Genomic DNA, 26,143 nt, shown 5'->3' with positions numbered 1-26,143 from the left:
GTAAGTAGCATAGCTATTACTTATGACAGATGTAATATAAACCCTTAGCCACTTGTTCTGGGGCCACTATTGGTCTCAAGCTGGACAATTCCTGTTGGCAAAGCTTTGGGATTTCCTGAGAAGGCATGCTGTGCCCCTTGCCCTTACAGCTGGCTCTACTGGTGTGCCAGCTGTGCCAGGATGATGTGGCTCTCAGAGCCATGGTTGCTTCATGTCCTTTCACACTGACCGCCTGTAGCATAGAAGTACATCTTGCTTATACTGTTTTACAGTCAAATACTGTTCTATGCTGGGTCTTTGTGAACTCTAGTATCTGAGTGGTCTTTGAACCATTCAGATGCAAGGAAACTGCCTTTGATCTGAGTCTGAAGAAGTTGAGCTCTGATTATGTTTATCCTAAACTACTTCAACTCAGTTCAAAGGCCTTTCTTATTTTCCTCAAGAGAAAGGCTGCAGCTAGTATTGACATGACAAACAACATTTCACCTCCCTGCTCCAGAAGCAGTCTAGACTATTGTGGGCTTCATCTGCTGCCAGTAACAGTGTGTTTGAAGCTAAACAACACACCCTTTAAATATTCTCTTAGAGCTTTTTCATGAGATGTTTGCTGTCCTGTGATTTGCACTCCTTAACATAGTTTGGCTCAGATTAAAGTGTTAATCTCATGAGATTAAAAGTATGTAAAAGACTTTCAGTCTCAGTACTTATGAGTTTATACTGATGTTGTGGTTAGTATTGTAAACTAACAATTTACAATAATACAACCTGAAGAAGAAGTAGTTCTAAAGCAGCCTCTGCCAATAATGCTGTGGTTCTGAAGGAAGCTGTTTTGTGTCAGTTATGCCAGTAGAGTGCATTGCAGTCAGCTTCAATGTCTGAAACATGTCGACTTGGAAAATATGTCACAGCACAGATCAGATTTCTGGAGGCCAGTGGGTGGCAGGCTGGGACAGCTGCTGTAGCTATTTGCACAATGTTTAACCCTCAGACTCAGTTATAAGGAAGTACTAGAAAGGCAGCTGCATACCTCTGCGTCTTACCTGGCAGCTGGACATATGTTGATGTGTAAGAAGTTAGCTGCATATGTGGGCAACCTGCTCATAAGGAAGGACCGAAATCTTTCTTTATCTAATGCAATATGACTGGATGATGAAAGCAGATGCTGCTGCTACCGGGAGGTGAGCACACCACTGGCTACAGCACAACTGCTTGGGTTAGTTCTATGCAACCTCTCCCAGCCATGTCCCCTGCAAGAGTTTAAATAGCAGATCTTTGTTAATCTATCCTGCCTTGCCTTGCTTTTAATGGGTTAGAGGTTCTTCCAGTAGCAACTCAGCAAGTACAAATCTCCGTCCTTGAGTTAAGGACATATTCTTGTAACACGGTTAGTAGCAGAAGTGCAAGCCCTTGTACCTTTCTGCTGTGCTTTGTGGCCTGTGTTACAGGAGATAGCATAAAGAAACTGCCTTCCAAGGGAGAATGCTTCTACTGGCATGCATCTGCTGGGCTGTGTAGATACAGTGCTTTCTTCTCCACAAGGGGAGTTTGGAGTTTTCTCTTCCATCTTGGATGAGTAGGTTTTTTTTTTTGTCCTCCCACCAGAAGCACGGACCCTGAAGAATCCAGCTGTGTGCTCAGTATTAGAGAGTAAGGAGGACAGCAGAGAAGTGGAGATGATAGAGTGGTACAGGCAAGGTGGGCTAGAACCAAGTCCTTGGGTGCTGCAGGGATCTGTATGGCTGTTCCCAGTAGAGTAGAGCTAATAGTGTAAAGCTGGACACAGAGCAGTGGATCTAGATCACAGCACAAGCCCAGGAGAGACCAGCAGCAGGAGAGCTGGATGCAGAAGGCTGTAATCTTGTTATGGTGCTTGTGGCCAGTCAGACACACTGAAATGAAAACATCTAAGAGGTAGGTAAAACAGGTTGGGATTGTACTCAGGGAGCTGGCTGTATCTGGATATTGGAAAACTGCAGATAGGAACCAACCTGGTTATATAAGAGAGGCTCATAAACATGTCCTGTTGCAGAAAGTTGTGATTCCAGGTGGTGCAATCAAACAGGGGTTTGTAGCCATAGAACAGGAATGATTAAATGTTGTGTGTACTTCAAGAAAGAGCTGGTTTGTCCTGGTTTATGTGAGTGCTTGTTCTGTGAAGATGCATCATTGATGATAAAGCTGGTAAACAACGCAGAGAGCAACTTCTGTGCCTTTGGGATACAAAAAGAGCTATGAGCGTGAACTCTAAGCTAGTTGTTGCTGGATCTGCTTTCCACAGTGGTTTTGCAGCTATGACTGGCTTTACAAGCCTGAGAAACTCTGATAAACACCTTGGTCTGATGGAGGGCAGGGCAGAAATTCAGCTGCAGTCTGACTTGTCTTGGGATGGTTCCTGATTTTTTAATTGAAGATTCATTATGACTGGTTTATTGAGCTTTTTTAACATACTGCCAATTTATTCATCACCTCTCCTTTCCATCCTGTTTCTTATTGTCTGCACACTCTGTAGAAAAGCTCTGATCTGAGCCACTGACCTCTTGTGCCATGCTTCTGGTAGCAGCAAATGAGAATTTCCCAAAATGTGGAGCTGGGAAGGTTTTTCCAGCAGATATTGGTAACTTCTGGCACTTGCAGCCCCTTCCAAAAGATTGGGGGAGCTACCTGTCTATACTGTGAAGCAAAGAGCTCTGCAGAATTCCCATTCTTGGATGTAGCTTTCAGTACTGTCCCGCTGTCCCAGCACTTGCTGCTGTGTCTGAGACTTGCAGTTGAGTTATGTGAACTTGTGCTCTTCAACACTTATTTCATTGCTTGGTGACAGTGGAATATCTGAAATGTATCTGAAATCTGTCCGTTTACAGCTCACCAGTCATCAGTGAGTGAATGCAGACACTTCTGATGCATTTGAATCCCTTAGATTGTTGCCTGGCTCCAGCTTTGGACCTGCAGCTTGCTGTTGTCTGAAAAATCCCGGTTCATCTGCTATCAAAATGCTGTCCAGTGGCTGAACTCAAGTGTGAGCTCAGCTTTGCTTTTTGTTTACTTTTTATATTACAAAGCCAATGAGAAGGCCCAGCTGAGATCAGAGTCCATCTTAGCTGGGGTTTTGTGCTTGTGTGCTAAAAATAATCCCTGCTAGGACTGCTGTGTAACTTGAACAGACAAGCAAGAACAGTGCCTGTTTTAAAAGGAAGGGGATTTGGGTAGAATGTAGAAAAGGTGACTTGCCTGTTGTTCCACACTAAATTTTTGTCAGAGCCAGAAGCTTAGCTTTGATCTGAAGTCCCACTCCAGGGTTCCTGTTGTCTCGATCGGCCGCTGTTGGAAGCGGTCAAATGAGTGCTTGTGATTGGAGCTTGGCTGTCTTTTGGCTGGGATTTACTGCTGTTCTGTGGAGATGTGGTAACTGCTGGTGTGACTGTGCAGCATCCACTCCAATGCAGTGAAACGTGGTGGTTTAAATGACTTTTAGTGCTCTCCTCTCTGGGTCTGTTTTACTTGTTGGGATTTGCAAGGTCACTTTCTGTAGCAGAGGGTGATGGAGTCCTGGGCAGACGGAAATGCACTGTGAGTGCTTCTCTGCTGATGCTTTAGCTTCTTGTAAGCACTCAGAGGTAGGGTGCAGTGGCTGCATCACGTGCACTTTAGGTAAGACTGTAGAAGTCTTCAACATCAGTTAAGAGATTCTCATTCCTTTTCTGTTTCCTGTGTTTAATGTTGCTTTGCTGCTACTTAAAAACTTTCCTAAGCCTATTCAGTGTGGGGAAAGTGCCCCTGAGAGTCTGATTTGCAGTTATAAGGGTAAAAAAAAAAAGAAATCTAAGGTTCCTGTTTAATGCTAGCCTACTAACTGCTTTGAAAACAATGTACTGCTTTATTGTGTCTGGTTTAGTTTGGATCAAATTTGTTCTGCTTGTTCTCTGAGGGATTTAAAAAGAGGGAAAAAAAAAAAGGGGAAAAGGAAAGCCTAGCTTTGTAAAACAGCACAAGTTTAGATTGACCCTGTGACTCAGTCCAAAAAGTATATATCAGGCTGGATATACTTCAGACAGGGGCTTCCAGCTTTTTCTTCAACTGCTGCTCTTTCAATGCTTTGCTAAACAGAGCCTCTTTAGGCGTAAGAGGTTACCGAACAGGTTAGCAGAGATGTTCTAGTAAGGTTAACTTATCTCAAATTTTGCTAGACAGCACTAGATGTAGCTTCATCATGAACTTGCTGCCACTGAAAGGGGATGGCCTCGCTTCCCCTCCTGTTTTGTTCCTATTGCATCCCTTGGGCTGGTCCTGATGTTTGCGTGGCTTCATGCCAGGCTGATGTAACACGCTAAAATGGCATGACATGGGCCAAAATGGAGATAGGCCAAGATGAAAAAAGGCTTTTTGCCAAGCCAATGCACTGAATCTGTGTTCCTGCAGCAGAGAAGCACACAGGCCTGTGCAAGAGCAACTTGGAGGGGATGGAGACGGGAGACCTTGATGAGGAGGCTTAGCTTAGCTCAGCTGTGTTTTGGAGCTGTTGGACCAGCATTGGTCCAGTAGGTTCTTCCCTTTCAGGAGAGACTGGCAGTGTTACCTAAACCTGCAGCAGGAAGATTTGGGCCATCTAAATCCAGGGCTGTCTGCACGATGGGGACCACCTTGGAACTGAGAACTGTTACTTGTTAGACAAAGCTTCTCCTTTGGAAAGTACACAAATGGCTCTTTCAGGGAGATGGTGGTGGTTGATGACTTCTTCAGAAAGATTTCCATCTCTAGTGCTTGAGAAACCAATAACTCCCTGTGCACTTGCATGGGCAGTGCACCACTGGAGATTTACCCTCACTCACAAACCTTTTAAGGAGGACAGCAGAGTGGTTTTAGACCATGAGTGTGGAAAACTTCAGCAAGTTGAAGCCCTGAGCTAACAGGCAGTGCCACTTTAAAATTTTTCATTCTGCTGTGGAGATTATTGGCACAGCCTCCTTCAGTAAATGCAAGGTTGTTGCCATGGAGGACAGGAAATCCCTAGTCTGCACAGAGAAGGAAAACATTGGAAACTGTCCTACTGTAAAGCACAGCTGCCTGCGTGCTGGGAGAGGGGTGCTTGCTTCTCTAGGGTGTTTTCCAAAGGTCTTGGGTTTTGTCTGCAAATCCTTGCACATATTTGCTCTGTTTCTTAGTGGGCTGTTAGTGCATTTGAAGAAGAGCTGGACAAAGGAAATGGGAACAGCTGGTTAGGACTAGTTTTAAGTGCCCTGATTAATGTGAGAAGCAGAAGAGATTTTTGCTTGGGAGTATGATATGTAACAAATGTACAGTGTCTGCTTCTCACTTTAACTCTGCAGTTCCTCATATTCCTGCTTCCCTCTACTGTTTGCAGAGGAAGGTCTTTTCTTCCCTTGGACTTCATAGAGCAGGAGGCCTTTGCTGTGGCTTTCTCTATTTGAAAATCTGAGATGCATCCTGGCTGCTGTTGCTGGAGTTTGGGCTGTGTATGCAGCCCTAACAGCTAGTCATCTGTTCCTGCAAATACCTAGGTGCTTAGGGCTGAGGACATGTCAGAACCATCTTTCCACAGCAGGTTCTCATAGAGAACACATCTCCCTCAGGAGCTGAGAACAGACAAGCCCGTGGTGGGTTAATCAGCTTTGTTGAGCCATCATTGTTAACAACATAAAGTTGTATAAACTTCGAGCTGTGTGGTTGCTACTAGGCATGAATACCTTATGTATCACCAGAACTTGTCCTCCTTATGGTCTGCTTCATAGGCCAGGTGAGCAGATGACCACTGATGTACACCAGTGTTTTTTGATCACCTGTGAACACTGAAGCAGGACTCTTCCCTCCTCCATGGACAGATTTGTTGGATGTCTGATTCTGTCCCATTGCTGTCCTGTCTGTCCACACTGTTGCAGTCCTGAGTTGTGTTGGGTGCTGAACAGAAGCAACAAAAGCCATGTCTGACTCGTGAGCTTTAACCTCTGCTTGGCAAATTTTTCCTAGGCCAAGTTTTTGTGCTGAAGCTTGTGAAGCTGAACTTGCTATTTCAAGGCTCCAGAGAATATTCCTGCATGTACACCATGGTGTTATGGGAGGTATGCTGGCTGGAGAGGAAAGGGAAATTCTTGTTGTACACCAGTTGATGCTGCTCTTAACATTCTGTGGTACTTCATGTTTAACTGAGCTGTGTTGCTGCCACTGCTGTATGCTGTTAAATCAGCACTGAGGCCTCTGGGGATACTGCTTGGGAATTGCTCAAAGTGTGGTTGACACCCAGCGTAATGAGAACAGCATCAAGACCCCAGGGCTGTGATTGTGAGGGTTAAACTGCTGGATCCTTCTTGAAGCTACTCCAGGATTTCCCTTGGCAGCTGTTTCTAGACTTGCCACAGCCCAGCTTTTATGCAGTGTGGAATGATGCAATCCTAGTTCAAACAACCCTCTTGCTGCTGTTTCCTCTCATGTTGGGAGAATGTCTTCTGATGTAACCTGAAGGCTGATGTACCTTGATGGGGCTCTGGCTGTGTTTGCCTAGCCCTGAATGTAGGAGGTTATGACGTCTGCCTGGAGCCAGCACGCAGCGACCTGATTCACAGCTTGCTTTTATGACTGACCACAAAGTGCCACCTCCTCTTTTCTATACCAGCCCTCCCTAGGTATATTTGCACAAGTCACGTCCCTCTGTGCTGCTTTATTTTTCCATTGATAGCTGACTCTGTGTGTTTTAGATGTCTTCTCCTTGACGTGACGTGGTTCCTCTGCCCTGGTGGGAGACTGGGCTTTTTAGGCTTTACATCTGACTGCTGCAGAAAGCTTGCTTCAGTCCTAGGGCTGGTGTTCTGAGTCTGAACTTGACACCATTTGGTCCATTGATGTAGGTCCTGGCTGTTTGTTTAAGGCTGCCTGGTCCTCACAGAGCTTCTAGTCCTGGGGCCTGTACAACATACAAGATAGCATGGAAACCACTCATTGATGTCAACTAGACAACATGAAAAATGAAAGCCCTGCCTGTCCTTTATGTGTGTGCAAAGGGAGAAACAAAAGAGAGGAATTAAATGTAATAAATGAAAACAGAGATGGTCTTGCTGATCTTCAGTTCTGTTGTCAATGACAACCATTCTGGCAACTGTGTGCATCACTCAGTCTGTCTTTTATTTTCAAGAGCGACTAGGCCATCCTTTTGTTAAAAGAAGAGGCCAAGAAACATGGCTCAGGGGAGAGCAAATGAATCATCTCTCAAATTAGACCCCAGGACAGCATTATCTGTCCTCTGTGGCAAGGATTGGCCAGAGTTTAGCCTTCTGCAGGAGGAATGAGGGAGGCAATGACAATGGAGCCAGTACTCCAAATAAAAGGAGGTAATGGGTGCGTCCACCCATATTTTGCATTATGGATGCTCACATCTACGAGTCTTCCTTCATCAGACCATTTCAGGGGGTCTGGAGAAGGGTGACTTAGAAAATCCTCTGGACTGCATTAAATTAAGTGCAAAGTGTAACGTGGCACCTGGATGCTGTGCATGGCTCAGCTTTGGATGGAGGGGAAGAGGGAAAATGCAATGTTTACTTGCTGTCCTTGGAACTGTACACATCATGTTCGCCTGTTTGAGTGAAATTGCAAGCTGAAGGATGTGTGCTGAAGGAAGAAAGATGATGCTTGGCTGAAAAACTTCCCTCAGGCAGGGTAATTTAGTCTACAGAAACTGGTTAATCATAGAAGCTGTGTGGTCCACAAGTAAGCAGGCCTTCAGCTGCCAAAGCTCCTGTGGTGCACACAACAACCAGAGGGAGATGCAATGCAAACAGGGACTCTGTGGGAGGCAATCATCCCTGTGTGGATAAATCTTTGTAACTAAACCACCTGGCTCTGGTTATAGAGGAGCTAAAAAAGGAGCAAGGACACTGGGAGGACAGGCACCCTGACTGATAGCTGGTGAGAGATGGATTGCTTTGGTGAAAGACAGAGGTGGTGACAGCTTCCTCTCCTCTTGCCTCCCCCAGCTTCACCCATGGCAGGAAGGATGTAGGAATCACATTATCAGACATTAGCATTATGCTATCGAGCATTCCTGGTTGGTGTTTGGTAACCTGCTGTAAGGTGGGCTCTGCAGATAAGAAGGGGTTTGCAACATGGCTTGGAGAGCAGGGAAAGCAGGTAACCAGTCTCCTTGCTCCTGGAGCAATGGTTCAGAGGTCTCTGGCAGTTCCCCTGCAGGCTAGACAGGTAGAACACTTTTGGGGACACTGCAGGAGGTATGAAAAGAGACTGATTCTTTCGAAAGCACAACAGAGGGAAGGGAAAGGGAGCCTTGGGAGCACCCAGAGCCCTCTGCTTGCCCCCAGTATTCCAGTGCATGCATACCCTCTGTCTATCAAAGCTGCAGGATAAGGTAGCCCTGCAAGGAGATGTGTTAGAGTGAGTGCCTCAGCTCTGTGCAGGAATGACCCAGTCCTTGTTTAAGCAGGTGTCATGCAGCTCTGCTGAGGTGTGACAAAGCAGACAGGATAGGTGGGCAGGTGGCTGTCCTCTGGATGGAAAACCAGCATCCAGTGCATGACATGAGGTGCTGGTTCCTCACAAATTTGGGCAAAGGTGTGACAGCACCCACCAGTTTCAGCAGTCCTCAGCAGCACAGTAATGCATGTGACTCTTCAATGCCAGGAGCTTTTTTCCTTCAGTGTTCCAAGCAGGTGAGGAAGGTGCTGTGTTGGATGGACATGCAGGCAAAGGCTGGCTGAGCTGCTTTACCCAGGGCTTGCAGTGGGGGATTGGGCAACAAGTCAGTGCCCTGGGCAGGTCCGTGGGTTTAGCTGTAGCTTGAAGCCAGCTGAGCTCTGCAGAAGAGGCTTTTCTTTTTTGTCCCTATAGCTTCCGTGTTGCATAGCACAAGTATCTCCTGAGCACACTGGTTTCACAAAAAGCTCTTTCTGGCTCAGCAATCTGCTGCAAAGCTGCTCAAGATGGGCAGTGACCTTTGCAAATGGCCTTTCTTTCTGTAACACCTTGTGCAGAGGAGTCCTGATTCCCACTGTAAGCGATGGCCCTGGGAGCAGGCATTCTTCAAGCCCTCTGAACCTTTGTAGCTCTCTGCTCTGCTGGGCTCTGTAGCCAGACTGGCACTGAGTGGCAGAGAAAGGAGAAGGCTCACCCAGAGTTTCATCTGCCTGCAGAAAATGTCTTTACTAGTTATGGGAGAGACTTCTGCAGATCTGGGCTGGAGAAAACAGGTTTATCCCCTTGGCCTGGAACTGCTGGGACACTGAAAAGGGAGGAATTGCAGCGCTACAGCGAATGGATACAGATTGAACGCGGAAACATAGAGAGAAGGGAGACAGCTAGTGCTGCTCACAACATTGGCATAAATTGAGGATCCCCTGGCTCTAGGAATAGTGTGTCTTAAGCCCTCCTATCAAAGCATGTGGATGTGAATGTCTCCATACCTGTGGCAATGGTGGTTGCTGCTGAGGAGTGTACCTGTGCCAGCCACTTGGTGCCCATGTGGCACATGCTGCTTGGTGGGAGGAGCAGGTAAAGAAAAACTCTCTGTCCTGAACTTCTCCATGGGCTCCACTGTGGCCTGTATCCCAGCCTGGCTGCTCAGTTAAGCCTCTTCTGCCTCCTCATTGGGCTGTACAGCATGTATTTTCACCATATGATTTTTGTTGCCATGAGTGAGCAAGGTCAGAGATTTGATTCATGAAAGCAATATCACATCCAATTTCCTAAGGCTGGTAAGAACAGGGATTGAAAAATAACACCTCACTGAAAGGTGCCAAGTTTCTTATCATGTAGCAGTAGACTGGGGAGTGAAAAGCAGAAAGTGGAGGGTGATCAGCAATGACAAGGACAGTGTAGAAGGCAGGAGATATAAATACATATTATTTTTCTAACTTGTGTTTCCATTCTATGGATCCTGCTGTAAATCTGGGAGGAATATGCTCTCTTACTGAAGCAAGACTGGGTGATATTCTCTCTGTTAAGCATCAAAGGCAGGCTCTGCTTCCCTGGCCAATGTTCCACTTGTCACTGCAACTTGCTTTCCATCCTTGGAAAAAAGAAAAACCCTAGGAATCTGGCCTGATGTGTTGGACGGCTGCAAAGGTCAGATCAAAGAGGAATTAAAGAACAAGTCTGCAAAGACTGGAATGAAAGAGAGTCTGCCTGCCCAGGGTGCTTCTCCTTAGGTCTTCAAATGGAGGAATGAACATGCATTTGCCATAAAGAAGATAATCTTATGCAGGAGTGTTTTGTGATGATGTTTGGCTGAGTCTGTGTAGTATTAAATTACTTCCAGAACAGGATAGCCATAGTCATGGTGCCTGCATGAAGTGCTGTCGGGCTCGTACTGTCTCCCAAGTCTGGGATATCAGTGGAATGAAGCTACTTGCCACAGGCTGAAGCCACAGCAGAGACCATCCTAAGTCATGGTACCAGTTACCAGACACCCCAGAGACTACCACCTCCTTCCTTTGATCCAGAGAGAAGGCTGGTTTGTCCTTGCTCTCTGAGGACAGGGGGATATTCCAGCCCTGGGACTTGATGGACAAGGAAGAGACTGAATGTATTTAAAGGAGGATGTTTTGGGCATTTTGTGTTGTCTGGGAAGTGGTGGTAGGGGGTTCTTATGGCTGCTCATCTCTCCTGCCATGATGTCAGCCTTTCCCCCTGGGCAGTAAGCGTGTCATGGCACAGATGCCTGGTGTAGGTCTTGTGGTGAACCGATGAACCTGGTGTGCTGGAGAATCTTGTGTATCTAAGCAGGGCTTGTGATTGTTTAGCAGGTTAATGGGATTGCTTCCCTTACCCTTAGTTGTGTCCAGATCAACATTTCTGCTTTAAAGCAAAAGCCTTGAAATCATCCCAAGATGTTTTCCCATGTTTTGCTGCTGAATCTGGGATTTGCTAGGTCTGTATGCAGTAGGCACCCTGGCATCTCCATTTGCTGCCCAGCAGCACCCACAAACACAATATCTGGCAGAGCTCCCACCTTCACCTTGTCTGTAAATATTTGCATCTTTCCTTCATCCATCATCAGCCTGGTATTTGCACAAAGAGAAGGTAACAGATGTTTGAGGAATTAATTTTCTGTGCAGCCTGTTCACTGGAGCTGTGTAGGGAGGCTTCTTAGAGGGACTGAGCTGTAGCAAAGCAGAGGAAGCAGCAATGTTTTCTTCTGCTGTGTAATGCTGCCAGGGGCATGTTCTTGGCAATGTTCATCTGGGGATTTATGGAGCTTATCTAGGAACTGCCCATGAAACAGGAGGTGATTTTGGCTTGATACACCAGTGTTTGTAAGCCGTTTACAAAGAATCATGGAGTCATATAATAGTCAGGATTGGAAGGGACCTCTAGAGGTCATCCAGTGTAACCCCTTGCTAGAGCAGGTTCCCATCCATCAGGTCACACAGGAACGTGTCCAAGTGGGTTTGGAAACCTCCAGAGAAGGAGCCTCCACGCCCTCCCTGAGCAGCCTGTGCCAGGGCTCCCTCACCCGAACACCAAAGAACCTTTCCCTTGCGTTTAAGTGGAACTTTTTATGTTCCAGCTTATGTTCATTACTCCTTGTCCTGTCACTGGGTACTACAGAAAAAAGCATCACCCCATCCTTCTGTTACTCACCCTTTAGGTACTTATAAGTGTTAATGAGGTCCCATCTCAGTCTTCTCCTTTTTAGACTAAACAGACCCATGTCCTGCGGCCTTTCCTGAACAGGGCTTCTCATAAACTAGTGTTGTGTCTAATCTCTCATCTTTTAATGTTTTACTGAGTCAACCAGTTCCACTAGTTACAGATTTACTGGTTTGTTGAGGTTTCTTAGTCTTTTTCTCTGTATGTCTGCAGTAGCCCGATTGCCTATCAGCAGGAGAGGAGGACAGACATCCCTTGAGAGCACTCCTGCAGAGCCAAGACCCCTCTGGAATCTGCTTTCCCTTCCATTCCCTCCCAGGGTGATGGAAGGGTTTCTGCTATTGTGTGGAGCAAGAGGACACAGCAGGGCCCTGATTTATCTCCCTCTGGGTTCTCAGCACCCTTAACTTCTTGAGAGCCTTGCTCAGCTGTCCCTGCCTGAATACCACCATCTTCTGTCATGTGCATGGATTCATCAGCATCACTTTGGTCCCACAGCATAAGGGTCATCACCCATGTGATTTCTGCTCAGCCTTGCCCCATCAGTGGCCATGTAGTGGATCGGACCAGGGATATGCTCTGGCTTAAAGCTCTCTGCTTTCCTGATGGATCTTCCATTATCCCTCAAAAATCCTGATATACCTTGTTCTGCCATACCAAAAAGCATGGTCTGCAGATCCCATTCTTAGAGGTGTTGAAAGTGAGAAAGATGGGGAGACAAGCCAGGCACAGTGAAAGTAATTAGCTTAATTTCTTCATCTCTGAACTGTTGCAATTGCTGTAGAAGTTGTAACATGTGCCTTAAGGGTTGGTCTACATTGCAGTCTTTAGACAAAGCTGGTGTGAAAGGGGCTGGTGTGTGGACTGCTAATAGCAGCCTGGGGCACATCAAGCATCCCAAGTGGGATGGTTGATGCTGATGTGGAGGGGACCACTCTGTTACTGCATCAATCTGAAGGGAAGGGAAGCATCTCTGCTTGTGTCCCTGGATGTTAATGTACTGTGAACTTCTGCCAGGGCCTGCTTGAGGCCCTGGAAGTTGAGACTTCCAGCCTTATTCCTGATGCCCTTCAGTGACATCCACCCTCTCCCCTGCTCAAGCAAGAGAAACCTTTTGGGAAACATTTGCCAAATCTTTGCAGCAATAGAAATTTAAGCAATTCTCCCTCTTCCTGCCTCTCTGTTTATCCAAAGTACCAGTTTGTGGGGCCAGGAATAAAGACGACAGTGAACTGACTTAGGCTGAAAACAACCCAGCAAAACTGATGGCTTAGGTGTTGGTGCTGACACGGCTTGTGAAACCATGGCTGTGGTCAGAGGAGTTAAATCAATTCTTCTGAGAACTGCTTTAGGTTTTTGGGTTCAAGCATGTTTTGTCTGAAAAGCTGGTATCAGAGAAGAGTTTTGAGAAATGTGCTGCTGCTTCTGCTGTCATGAAGATGATAACAGCGTATTTAAGGGCAAGAAAACCCCAAACCCTCAACCACACCCAAAATGAGTGTGAATGGGGCACCAGTCCAGGTCTGGCATTGTTCCATTTTCTGATCAACTTGTTGGGGAGATGTTTGTTCTTGCTAGAGGAGCATAACACCAGCATGGAGTCTGAAGCTCTTTTGTTTTGATCCAGTGAAGGAGAAAAGAGCAGCAGAAAGGGCTTAGTCAGTGTTAGTCCCCGAAGAGGCAGGAGGCAGCTGGCATTGTTACTGGTAAGCCCCTGTCTCCTACACTCGCATGTTTTCCTGCTGTGCATTCCCACTTCCTCAGGAAGTGCTGCTTCTTTTGAGTGCAGTTTTATTAATGGATTTGCTGGGTTGAAAGGAGAGGTACTGATCATTTAGAACTGAGCTGTTGCACTTCTGGCTCAATGCAGGGTAGGTGATGGCTCTGTCTTGGCAAGTCCAGCTATGCTCTGCCCATATCTGTTTTTGTCCCCATTTCTCTTGTGGGTTTAACCTTGGGGGACCCGAGTGGGGAACTGGCTCTTCTCTCCTGCCTGAGTGTGAGGAAGGACAGACTGGCCTGTGTGCCAAAGCTCTGGTTTGCGTATCCTGTTAAATTAGACAAGGCCACTTTGTCTCCAGCCTGATTGCTGTACATGTGGCTTGGTTTGTAGCCCAGTGAAGCTGAGCAATCCTCTTCCAGATGCAGACAGAGCATGGCTGGAGGTGGTAGTAGCATGCACAGGCTGCTCAGGGAGGCTGTTATGCCTGGGACTGCCCCAGGTTTGGCTCCCTCAACCACCTCCACAGCAGGGCAATAAAAGCTGCTTGGAAAGGGGGCTGTAGCCTTCATATGATTTAAGGGAGTCATGATTAGGACCACAACAGCATTGTGTGAGGCTCTGAGGGACTCTTGCCTGCTGCAGCATTGCATGGCTAAGCCATGTCTCTGCCTTGACCAGAGGTTGGTTCCCAGCTTTGCTTTATTTAGGCTCAAAGGAAGCATGGAAACCCTTGGGAAAAGCTGTAAGTGCTATTGCCACTCTCTAGCAAGTTCTCCCCTTCTAGAGGAGAACCCAGATTATGCTGGAGGTAGCAACCTTTCCTCCTCTTGTTCTCCAGTAGGGAAACAAAATAGTTTCCATGCATGCTGGGCAGCATCTTTTAGCATAATTGAGCTGAGTTAATCTGTTGCACCTCCCTAGGCTGTGTATATCTGCCAACCAGCAGAGCCACCTCTGCCTTGGGACCAGCCAAGCTCACCACAGGATGTCACATTTGAATATGGAGAAGGACTCTGCCTTCTTCACTGTGAGGATGATGGGGCGCTGGCACAGGCTGCCCAGATGGGTTGTGGAGTCTCCTTCTCTGGGGACATTCCAAACCCACCTGGATGCGTTCCTGTGTGACCTACTCTAGGTGGTCCTGCTCTGGCAGGAGGGTTGGACTAGATGATCTTTGAAAGTCCCTTCCAACCCTTAAGACTGAGTGATTTTGTGTGATTTGTTGTTTTTATTTTCCCTGTTTTCTTTTTCAGCATGGTAGCTCTGCACCCATCCCCAAAAGCTGGTGGAGACTGGCGAGTTATAGATCTCTTGCCTATTTTCATGTCATGTCAGTGCTCCAACATTCACAGGAGAACTTTGTTTTACTCCTGAAAGGGAAAGGTGCTGGGAAACCCCCTTCTCTCAGCATGCCACACCTTAGTGTCTCTGCATGTCTTCAGAGAGAGCTGAGATGTCTTGAGGACCAGAAGGGAGTTAAGTGCCTGAGCCTCAGCAATGGGTCATAGTATGTGCCTCCCTTTGGCCTGTTTTGATGGCTCATGTCTTTGGTCTGTGATAGGTGCCCATAGCATGGGTGCAAACTCACTTGACTAGTGACCCACTAGAAACATGTTCCTTGCCTTGGTTACGGGTAAGGAGTAAATAACTGTGTATTTTCTTCCTTAACTGATGTTTGGTGAAGATTTGAATTTGTGCTTTTTGACAAATGCAAAACATGACTGATGTCTGGGCTGACGTCCCCAGTTTCTCAGGATGTTGTGGCATCTTGCTATGAGCTGCCAGCACCTGCTCCAGCCCTGGCTGCTCCCGAGATCCCTGCAGAAGCAGCTGCCACGTTCCTCCCCAGAGGCAGAAGTATTTCAGCTCTGGGCAAAGAAACCTTGTGTCAGCAGCTGCTGTGCTCTGCTCTCCTCTGAAGGCTACCAATTAATTCCTGACAACATGATCCATCTGTTCTCAGCCTGTAAGCTGCTTGAGGAGAGGGGCTGGTTCTGCAGTGCCGCAGAAAGGGGTCCCAGCCTTGGGGACAATGACAAGGAGAACATTAAACTTCTGGTGAAGTGACTGTGAGTCTTGGCACACCTGTAGGCTGATGAAGCCATCAAGGCAAGCACAATATTCTTGTCCCTTTGACCACGTGCAGAAACCATCACAACTGCAGAAGTGTGTCTGGTTTAGAAAGGTTTTGCTGCCTGCTTGTGCAGCTGCTGTCTTGGCGTCTTTTTTAAGAGACCTAAACTCTTTAATGCTTTTTTACTGCTGTATTTTCTTAGGCTCTTCCTGCTTTTCTGGAAGTATGTTGGAAGAGCTGAAGCTTGTGTGTTCATCAGCATGAGCCTCACATAACAATATTTGAAGGCTCTACTCTGCAGAGTGAAGCAAGGGTAACAGTGCTGCCTGTCATATGGTAAACCCTGTGCTGCCTCCTGTCCTTTGCATTGCCCGTGCCCTGGGCTGGAGGCTGTGCTTTCAGGACTCCTCGTCACCACATCAAAAAAGATATCCCATGCTTATGAAGCAAAGCACTAAAAGGAGCAATGCAAACTCATTTTTCTGGTTCAGATGTGTGAAATGTTTTTGGCAGGCTGACTGGAGAGCCTTGTGCCACACCAGGAGCTGCCTATCTCCGTGCCCTGCTAACTGATGTTGCATACTGCATGTTATCCTGCACAAAAAGCAGCATAAACTCTGTCACCATGGCTAAATTGGGTAACAATTAGATGCTCTGCATGTGCAAAACTGAGATGAAATGTATGCTGTTGAGTGGCCTGCTGCACAGATGCTGTGTTCCTCCTGGTGGAAGTGTAGCCTTGGGCACTCAGATGCCCTCTGCGTGTCTTGGCACAGCCTGCTGGGATGGGAGATGGGGTGTAATCCTGTCTTTGGGGTAGGCAGTGCTGCTCCATCACTAGTGCAGGTGCAGATGCTGACGTGGCTCAACTGAGGCATGATCATTGCCTGAGTCCCCACAGTTTGTAGCATCTGAAGAAATTGTTTATTTCACTGTAAAGCGGTTGCTATATCATTTCACTTTGCAACTCTCCAAATAGGCACAGCTGTCAGCTTTTGATGTTTTTCAGTGTTTTGTTATATGGGATTTTCTTAAGAGTGGGACTTTTACCAAACAAGCATCTTGATCATCTCCATTAAAAAAAAAAGTACATCTAAGGGTCAGCTTACCTGGAGTCATCTTGGGGAATGTTTTAACTTAAGGATGGCATATAAGAACCCCGGCATCTGTGAGTATAAAGCTTTGACCAGCTTTTGTCAGTCTCCAGGTAGTGTCAGAGAGATATGTTCTGCTCTGCTTTCATTCTTGACTTTGCCCATCTTGATAATTTAACCTATATTCAAACACTAGGAAAAAAAAATGTACTTAAGACACCTGCATACACGTAAAACTCAAGTCCCACAGCTCTAACCTTCCTTGTGCTCTCCAGCCCGGAGATCGGGCATGCCACGTCATCCCGTGGGAATGTGGGGAGGAGAGGGCGAGGGAATCTCTTAGCAATGTTACAATCATCGGAAAGTCAGTCCCTGCAGCCAAACCTATTCTAGCGAGCTCTTTGCCAGCCGTGTGGGCAGGCTTAATGCCTGGGTCATGTGGCCTGCATGCAAATTTAGTGCACTCGAAAACCGAGCTAAGCCGGAGGGCTTGCACGGTAAGCCCCGGAGACCAGCTGCTGTGGCATGGGATAAAGGAGAGGGAGGGGGGAAAAAACACACTCTTTCCTAGTTTTGGAGTCAATAGAATCTCTCCAGGTTTTCTGTACTGGGAGGACCTGTGGGGCTGCAGTTTGTGTCATGGGATCAAGGTGTGAGAGACTGTCTTGGCTGCAGCCTTGAAAGGATGGAAAAATTCCTACCTTTATTTCCCAGGGATAGCTAAGAGGTGTCCTAGGCTTTCAGACCATCAGGCAAAGCCATATGGAGAGGCTGTGATGCCACTGGAGCATCACAGGAGTGAGGGCTGCTTGGATATGGGAAGGGTTAAGCAGCCTGGACGTGAGGAATGAGCTATGGTGGTGGTTCTGTGATTCAAAGAGGGAAAAATGTGCCCTCCCTCTCAGATCCTTCCCTCTGTCCAAAAAAGGCTAAATGGTCTTAGTGAAAAACCAGCAGAGGCATTCCTCATAGTCTCTGGAGTAACTGGATGTAAAAGCCTGGATTTAAAGGAATAGCTTGCAGCAAATTAAACGTGACTCTGAAAGGAGTTCACCTTGTGCTGGAAAGCTGGCTGTGGTTTTGGTAATGAAGGACAAGCTAGTGAGAAAGACAAGGCTGAGTAAGAGATGGATATTAACAAACACAGACGAGCCATTAGTCAGCGCAGATTATTAAACACAGGAGGCCAGTTTGTCTTCTTTATTTTATTAGGGACAGCTTACACACAAAGTTATAAGCACAGGACCCAGCTGGCTTTGCAGCAGCTACCAAGCACACGGGTCAATGGTAGCAACCCTGGTTCAAAACCTGTTCTTGTCAATGGGACACCTTCTCCCAACATTCAATGTGCTTTGGAGCACAACCAACAACCAAAGGGAGTTTAATGAGCTCCTTTTAATATAATCTCCTGTGTTTGTTTTGCAGCCAAACAGTGTGTTGTCTTTTCTGGGCCAGGATTGCAGGCACTCACTATGCTATTTGCTGGCAGTGCTCTGTCTGTTGTGAAACACGTATGAGGTCTGGTTTGCAAAAATGCCATACAGAGAAAAGCCACCTATTTCCCCATCACCTTCACCACCATTCCAAGGTCCCTCTGCCACCTAGAAAATGGCCACAGAGGCAATCTGAGGCCTGAATGATGAGGTGGGGAAAGAAAATCTTTAAAAGAGAAAGGAAAATTAAGGAGGAAAGGAGGCTGAGGATGGTTACCAGTGGAAGGGAAGAATCTCTAGTTGACAGGTACTGTGGTGTGGTTCTTTCCCACCTCCAGCCGACTGGCGATGAGAACAGATTGGGGTACGTCTTCACAGTGGGTGAATTGCTACCTCCCCCTCCCATCTGGATCAGAGCTAAAGAGAGGTCTACTCAACTCTGTTCATTGCCCAAAAGTAGGATTTCAAGAAGGCAGGGCTATGAACAGAGATACCCTTGTCCTAGGAGATGAGTAGGAAGGTCTCCAGGCCTAGGATCCTGTCGGGCTGTTCATGCCACACACTCTGGAAAAGAGTAAGGCAAGGCGTTGCTATTGGATGGACATGGGACACCTATCCCATCGGACCCTGAACCCTTGTAGGAGGGGATGTTGATGTCTTTTCAGTTCCCATTTCTGCTTGAGGTGGAGTTTTCCACTCCTCTGAGAGTGCCTGAACTGCCAAAGAGGCCTTGGTTATCCAGAGCATCTCTAGTGAGCATAGCTGAAACTGTGGAAAGTAAAGATTAGAGGAGACAGTGGAGGGAGAAGGAAAATGATCAATAGGGAGGTTGGAGGAGGTGCTCTGGAGTATGAAGAATGTTTTAGTCCCTTTGGGTGGAAGTTTGTTATTTCTCTTGGGAAGAGTGTCTTTCTGGGTGAGTGGGACGCAGAAGACCAGGGTTTTTTCATCCCTGAGGTCAGGGATGTTTATGTCTGGAAGAGAGCTCCCAGCTGGGTATCCTGAGGAGAGGCGGCTGGGGGAGGGAAACAGTGTCTTGCTCCTTAGCTGATAAGCACCTTTGTGGGGTAAGAATGGAACTCCTCACCTTGGTGGCTCCTACAAATGCCAACCCTGGGCAGCTTATTCTCTCTTGCAGTGTCTGGACAGAAGCATTGCAGTTTCTCAGCATCAAACCTATGTCTGTTGGTGGTTTTTACCCTGCAAACCTTGGCTCCTTGTGCAGGAAGCGAAACCCAGGGCTGCTGAGTTGCAGGTCCTTCCTTACTACCTGCTGCCAAAGTAGATATTTTAGGAGTGTGTGATGGAGCTGGGTGTCCTCGCTGAAGGGTCCTACTGGAGTATCTCATGACGGTCTCAGTCCCTTGGTCACTTTGCTCACAGCTTGCAGGTGCTTTGGGGGCACACTGCACCCACCCAACATAGGGAATGCTGTCTGCCCTGGCTCCTGCAAGCTCCCTGATTGGTCCTGACACCTTGAGGAGGGCTTTGTGTGAAGAGCGGGTTGCTGATACTCTGCAGCACTGCTGCCTGGAGGCTGCAGGTCAGGCCCTCACAGAGGGCTTTGCTGGTTGAGGACTTTCAGGGAATCAGTGCCTAGCAGTTCCCCCAACAGTTTCCCATCTGTGATTGTCATGCACCTGGAATTTAATACATATGCAAGCCTGTTTAGAAGGAGAGGTGTTCAAAGTTATTCCCCTGAGCAGTAGAGGTTGGTTTGGCTTTATTACTGGGGAAAGAACTGCCACCAAAATAAAGTTGGGCTTTTTTTTTGATGTAAACTTGCTTACCAAGTACTCACCTGTAGCAAGATTAAGCCAACTGAGAAACCACCCTCCCTCTCTCCCCTAGCAAGTGCCTGGCTCTAAGTACCATTGACCACCCTACAAAATCTCCCAGTTCGTTGCTATTAGGTGGAGGGTTGCTTGGAGGTAGGAATACCTGCGTGGCTTTGCTCTGGAGCACAACTGGCCCTGCTAGGGTTATGAAGTTAAACAGGAGTGTGTTTAAAGATACGGTTTGCTTGGATGCTTTCTTGCAAAGATATGCCACTTGAGAGGAGGCCTGAGAGAGATGGGTGCCAGGTGACTTCCAGAAGCTGGAGAGGGGGGAGGACTGCAGCATAGTTAATTTGGACCTCAGGCAAATGAAGGGCTCAGGGCTGATGGGAGAGCATTAGGAGGTGATTCAGGTGGCTGTTCTGCTCCCCAGTGTCCATGACACGTTGCAGTGCTGTTGGAGTTCATTCAATGGCAAATACTGGTTTGGTCTGCCTCAAACTATCCAGCTTGGATTTACCAGATGTGTTTCAGGGGAGACCATTCCCAGCTGGCTGTGCTAGAGGGGTCTAAGGGAAGCTATGCCTGCAGGCAGAGATCCTCAGCCAGGACTAGTGTTCCCAGGGCATAGAACAAACAGTGGAACTGAGGGCTGGGGAGGGATGGCTGAGCCAAGAGCAGTGCTTCCTCTCCATTGTGTCTTGGTACTCAAGGCGTGGGCTGAGCATTCTCCTTGGAGGAGGGAATTGCTGGCCCTTGGAAAGCAAAGGGAAGCCTAGTTTAAAATAGCTTCACTGGGGAGACATATTCCAGACTGTGTCCCTGCAAAATCAGCTAATGCAGTGAAGGAAACAAAACAGAGTGGGGGTGAGAGCCTAGTTTCTCAGACGTGAGGATGAGCGATGGCACAGGGCTGCCCTGTGGTCACTGGTTGGGTAGTGGAGAGGCAGTGCCTGGTGAGGTAGGCTGGGGACAGTGAGGGTCTCTGGACTGCCCTGCCCTGCCATTCTGAGGTACCCATCCCCTTTACAGGGGAAACCAGCTTTTTAGAGTTTGATTTCATGCCTTTTTGGCTCCAGAGCTTTTGAGTTGGTATGGCTGAAGTGTGCTGTGGTGGCCTACACTGGCACAAGAGGCTGAGCCATTTCAAGCGCTGATTAAGTCCACTCATCCCTTCAGAGCCTTCTGCTTGCTGGTCAAGGCTGGGGGCTTTCCTTGCAGAGTAAATCCACATTGTTCAGCACAGTACACATGTAACAGCTGGTGCTGATCTAGCTGTTGTGACCAGTAAGGTCAATACTAAAATCAGTGATGCTTGTAAGAAGAACAGGACCCATGGGTGAGTCCAGGCAGGATCATGGCTAGTGTGTCAGATGAAAAATCATTTCCCTGTTGGAAAATACCCATGATTACCTATGGAGATGGAAATCTGGCTTCAGGGCAGAGGTGCAGGAAGCCTTTGTCAGCCTGTGTGGCACTGATGCCAGTTTGCAAATTGGTCCTTGGCACTTGCCTTGGGTTACAGACTTTCAGAAGGACATCAGGGCAACACCAGCTGAGGCTCTGCTGTCAGTGTGTCTTGAATAACCTGGAAGAGAAAGAGAGAGAAAAGGAAGGGTCAGAAGAACAAAAAAGAAATGGAAAATATGAATCTTCTGCCTGCATTGAGTCTTTGATTTTTACTTTTCCCTCAATTTGCAGACTTCTAAGCTGTTTGGCTTGCCTTCCCCCCACTTTTTCCTTCTGCAGTCTGAAAAGACAATTACTAACTGAAACCAGCCAGTTGGGATGTACTTAGGAGGTGACTCAGCCTTTGCAACAGTAAATGTCCAGGGCTCACAGCTGTTGAACTTGCACAGCTGGGTGCAGGTGAGGTGCTCAAAGGCTTTATTTTTTTGGCTCCAGGTCTCTTATTTCTGTCAATTTAAAATTGACTGCTGCTCTTTCCCAATGGTGCTAACTGGGAGTGTGTACGTGGATCACAGGCATGGGCAAGGTAAAGGGGTCAGGAGTACCTTTATCCAACCCGCCTCATAGTCCTAGCTCTGAGCAGCACCTCTTTCCTGGCTTCATCCTGCCTTTTATTTCATTCTTATGTTGTTACAACTCAAGAGATGATAGACTGGTGTGTATCTCTAGCTCTCTTCCCTGTCTGCTGATGATATGCATCAAATCTCTGCAGGAGGCTTGCATCTCCATTTACCCCTTGGGAACTGGGCTGTACTTTTCAAGGGAGCTAAAGCAAACCAACACCTTGATTCCTTGGACACCAAGACCCTGTGAGCAACACTTTGCTGACAGCTCAGAAGAAAAGAGGGACTCAGAATCACGAAAGTGCTTTAAAAACCTGAAGAGGTGCTGAGACTGACTTCTTAATGATTATTTTTCTCTGTGAGCACAAGATTGTGTGTCTCTTTTTTGTGCTCTGTGTCTTCAGACTGCACGTCTCTTGTATTTTGCTGCTTTAGACAACAGTGGAAGTATCTTTGCTGTCCTGACTCTGGGTGCCAAACCTCTGAGGGAGAAGCCCCCACCACGAGAGTCATGAGAGTTACAAGCTGGAAAATATCTTTCCCTCGTCTTGTAAAAGGAAGCAGGAAGACACCCTTGCTTCTGTATGCCAACAAGAGCTTTGAAGGGGGTTTGTGGTGGTAAACATCATCCCGAAGAAGGTTTTTCATGACCCCTTACACATGGCTGCCCCTTTCCCTGACGGGTCTTTTCCACAGTGTTTCCTATTTGTGTCTCTGGGGAAAAAGCAATACCTTGTGGCACACGTTTTGGCTGTGGCAGGGGTTAGAGGGGCAGATTTCCCCTTCTGGGCCCCTGGCCCTGGCCCTCTGGCTGGCACTGGGCTGGACTGGGCTGGCAGCCCCACGTCAGATGCTGACTCAGTGCCTGGCAGAGACAGGGAGGGCCAGCGGTGGCCCCCAACCTGTGGCCGAACAGGCTCAGCTTTGTGTTGGCCGGCTTAAATGGAGCTTTATGACTCCTCTGGGCATGGCGTGAGCTCTGGCTGCTGCACAGGCCCCTCTTTGTGGGGGGGGAGTGGCGTGGTTCTGGGGGTGGAGGCGAAGGCAGGCGGGAGGTGGGGAGTAGCCCTGCCAGCAGGGTCCCTGGAAGAGACTGAAGCCAGGAGAGGGTGAACTGGAATGGGGAATTGAGGCCCCGGGATGCTTAATTCTCATCATGTCTGAGAGGAGGTAGATGCCCAAAGGTCTGGCTCAGCCATGAGTTGATGGTGACCCCCAAATGGCACTTCAGAGTCACAGACACTTATTGTTAGGCACCCAAGACCGCAACTCTTGCAAGCTGGTGTCCCAGGAATGATGGGGGAATACTTAGGAACTCACACCTTGCTTGCTAAGAGTCTCCTAATTATACGTAAATTTGTGAAATTTAGGCTTGGCAAGGTTTTTGTTCACACTTCTGCTGTTCAGTTTCGTGTTTAAAAAGAAACAAAACCCAAAACAAAGCCACCAAACCCTTTGCAGCTGCTTTCTCTGTCAAGTTGCAGAGACTACTGCACGAACCACTGCTTTTAGTTTGGCTTTCAAATGAAAATACCAATTTTTGGTTTACTTGAACTAAACAGTTTCTGCATTTATTCTCTCTGGAGTAGGCTTAGGAGAGTCACGTCTCCCTGTCCTTCATGCTGGATAAGAGCAAGTTGTGGGTGCATTAGGACAACACCAGAGGAAGGTTGGGACAGGCAGACAGAGCTGTCAGAGGTGGCTGCTCAGGTCTCGGTGCAGCAGATTGATTACACTGGTGATGGCTCTGTATGGGTACCAGCAGGCTCAGAGTCATTTTCATACCACAGATCACAACACCTGACTCTGAGGGCCGGCTCTTGCACCAGGAGAAGTGGTCACGGAGCTCATTGTGCTGCCAGATTCACAGCAGCATTGGAGCTGGTACCCATCCAGGAGGTGATGTGCAAGTGCACTTGTGGTCACTTAGCTGGATGTGGCACCCAGCTGCTCTATTGCCAAATTTACACATCCTGAGCTGTTTCAGGAGCAAGCCTGGATGGGCAGAGCGGTGCTCAGGTGTGCAAAAACAAAGCTGTACAGAGCTCTTTCCTTTAAGGCCTACCTGGGTAACCTTCTCTGGAGCTGCACCAAGAGCATCAAGCTTTTGGTTAGATCACCTAATAGCTGCAGTCTATAAGGGGAAATCCCAGTCCTGATGTTTCTGGACTGGACAAGATCTGTAATGAAAATGTTTGTCCTAAGCCCCTGTGGAAGGCACCAGCTCTGGAGCACTCAAGGCTGGCAGGATGGGGCCATATCCATTTGCAGGCCTGGAGATACTGGTGCTGGACCACCCCTTGGCATTTTTGAGAGGCTTTTTAGAGAAATAGTTATTATGTGTGGGCTTCTGACCAGAAACCCATGCAGCTGTATGGCTGGGAGAAACCAGAGCACCTGAAACTGCTGCAGAGGAGCATGGTGCTATTTTTAAAACAGCCCCTTCATCACAGATTGTAAGCTAAGTGAAAAAAATAAATGAGAAAACACATCTCTTTAAAGTGGGAAATAGCTCACGAGAAGGCATATGGGGGTGCTAAACCCAGGCTGGCAGGTAAATTAACACAACTACTAGCTACTTTTTTAGTTCTTGAAAGTGAGAGGGTATATTTATACCACTGGGATTTTAAGGTGTTTTAGGTCTGCAAGTACCTCAAAGGCTCAAAGTCATGTCTGCCTCACCGAGCCCTGTGGCTGTGCTTGGGCAGCCAGGCATTAAAAATGAAAAAGCCGTGTAGCTAGAGAATTCAGACAAAACCTGCTGCAAACCAGGTTTGCTGAGAAGATGAGGCAGGACTGGGGGGAAAAAAAAAAAAACAGTTAATGGGATGTTTTACTGCTTCTCATACTTCTCTGTGTTGAAGAGGGTTTGGGGGGAATTTAGTGAGAATACATGCCCAGGTCCTGCAGCAAGGGAGAATCGCTTGCCCAGAGCAAGTACCCTGTTGTGGCTTGTGATTTACATGGTACGTGGAGTCTGGGTAATAAAAGCTGTGGTTTTGAGAAAGGAGAGGAGTTTTAATCTGGTACTGACCTGCCTTTGATAAGCTGCTTGGGGGAACTGACTTTTGAGAGAGACATTTGTGACCGGGGCTGTCTTAGAGGTTCCTCTTTGTGAGGAGTGGCGTTGGGGCTCATCGCTATCTGTAGTGTAGATCTCACTTAATCTAATCCTGTAAAAATGCTGCAATATCCTCTCAATTTCTTTTAAACTGGACTTTCCTTGGGATAGCTGCAACAGACCCCTGACTCTGTGCCTCTTGGATGAGCTGCACTGAGATGCTGGGTGGAAGCTAGAAGGGCTAGTGACTCTCATGTTATCCTGACATGCTGTACCAGGGCACTAAATTTGCCTGGAGGGACTGTGGGATGGCCAGGCTTATTTTTCTACATGAAAATGTGTAGGAATTAAAAAAACCCACAACCCTAAAACTTCTTTCCTCTCCTAGTTTTCCACAAAATTCCAGTTAGACCAAGCAGTGACTTGGGGCATATGCAAGTGATCCACTCAGGTTTGCTGAGCCAGGAGACGAGATATTACAACTTGCCCAGTCCCAGATTTCAGTAAAATGCTTTCTTCTTATTCATGTCTTGAAGAAGGTTTCCTTTAGGTGAGAGCACCATGCCATGTGATGAAATATTCCTATGCTGGGATCCAAAGCTGCTGGTCTTCCTTGGTGCTGGGCTGGAAGAAATCCCCCAGAACCTGGGAGGAGACTGTCATGGTTTAGGTGCAACTGGGCACAAGGCCCACACAGCTGCTTGCTCGCTCTCCCCATGCCTGCCTGTGGTGGGATGGGGAAGAGGAAAGGTCCTGAGGCCTCATGGAGATCTGCCAAGACAAGGAGAGCTTGATCACTAGTTATGATCCTGGGCAGCACAGACAGGGCTGCTCAATTTAGGGAAGAAAAATTAATTGAATCTGCCATTAGGAGAATAAAAGAAGAATAAACAGAAAACCACACAGAAGGGGATGATGATGAGGAGGAGGAGCATGACCAGCTCTGTGAGCCCACTTCCCTCAGCCTTCCTCTCTTCAAGGGCTCACAACCCCCATCCCAGTATCTCCAGCTCCCCCTCAGCAGCACAGAGGGGGTAAAACATGGCAGCTGCAGTCAGTCCCTCAGGGATGGCTCCTGCTGCTCAGTTCCCCTCAGGGCCAGAGGATTCCCCACCCTTCCCCTGCTCCAGCACGGATCCCTCACACATCAGACAATCTTGTACAGAGCTCTTCAGCCCATTCCAAGGCCACAGTTCCTCACTACCTCCCTTGTGAGTCTCCTCGGGCAGCTCTCAGCCTGGCCCATCCTGCCCTATGGCTGCCTCCCCACACAGCTCCAGCCCATCTCAGCCATGGCCGCCCCTCTGCTGTGGGGTTCTCTCAGAGCTGTGGGAAGTTGT

At 47.7% G+C, this 26,143-nt stretch overlaps 1 protein-coding gene across 1 annotated transcript in view; it reads left to right on the top strand.

Moving 5' to 3' along the window:
- Nucleotides 1-26,143, top strand: part of RRBP1 (ribosome binding protein 1) — a 76,851-nt gene that overhangs the window by 85 nt on the left and 50,623 nt on the right. The window lies entirely within an intron of this gene.

Source organism: Colius striatus, chromosome 2 (genome assembly GCF_028858725.1).
Source record: "Colius striatus isolate bColStr4 chromosome 2, bColStr4.1.hap1, whole genome shotgun sequence".
Lineage (NCBI taxonomy): Eukaryota > Metazoa > Chordata > Aves > Coliiformes > Coliidae > Colius > Colius striatus.
Note: the sequence above shows the minus strand (reverse complement) of the source record. Positions and strands in the feature narration are given on the sequence as shown.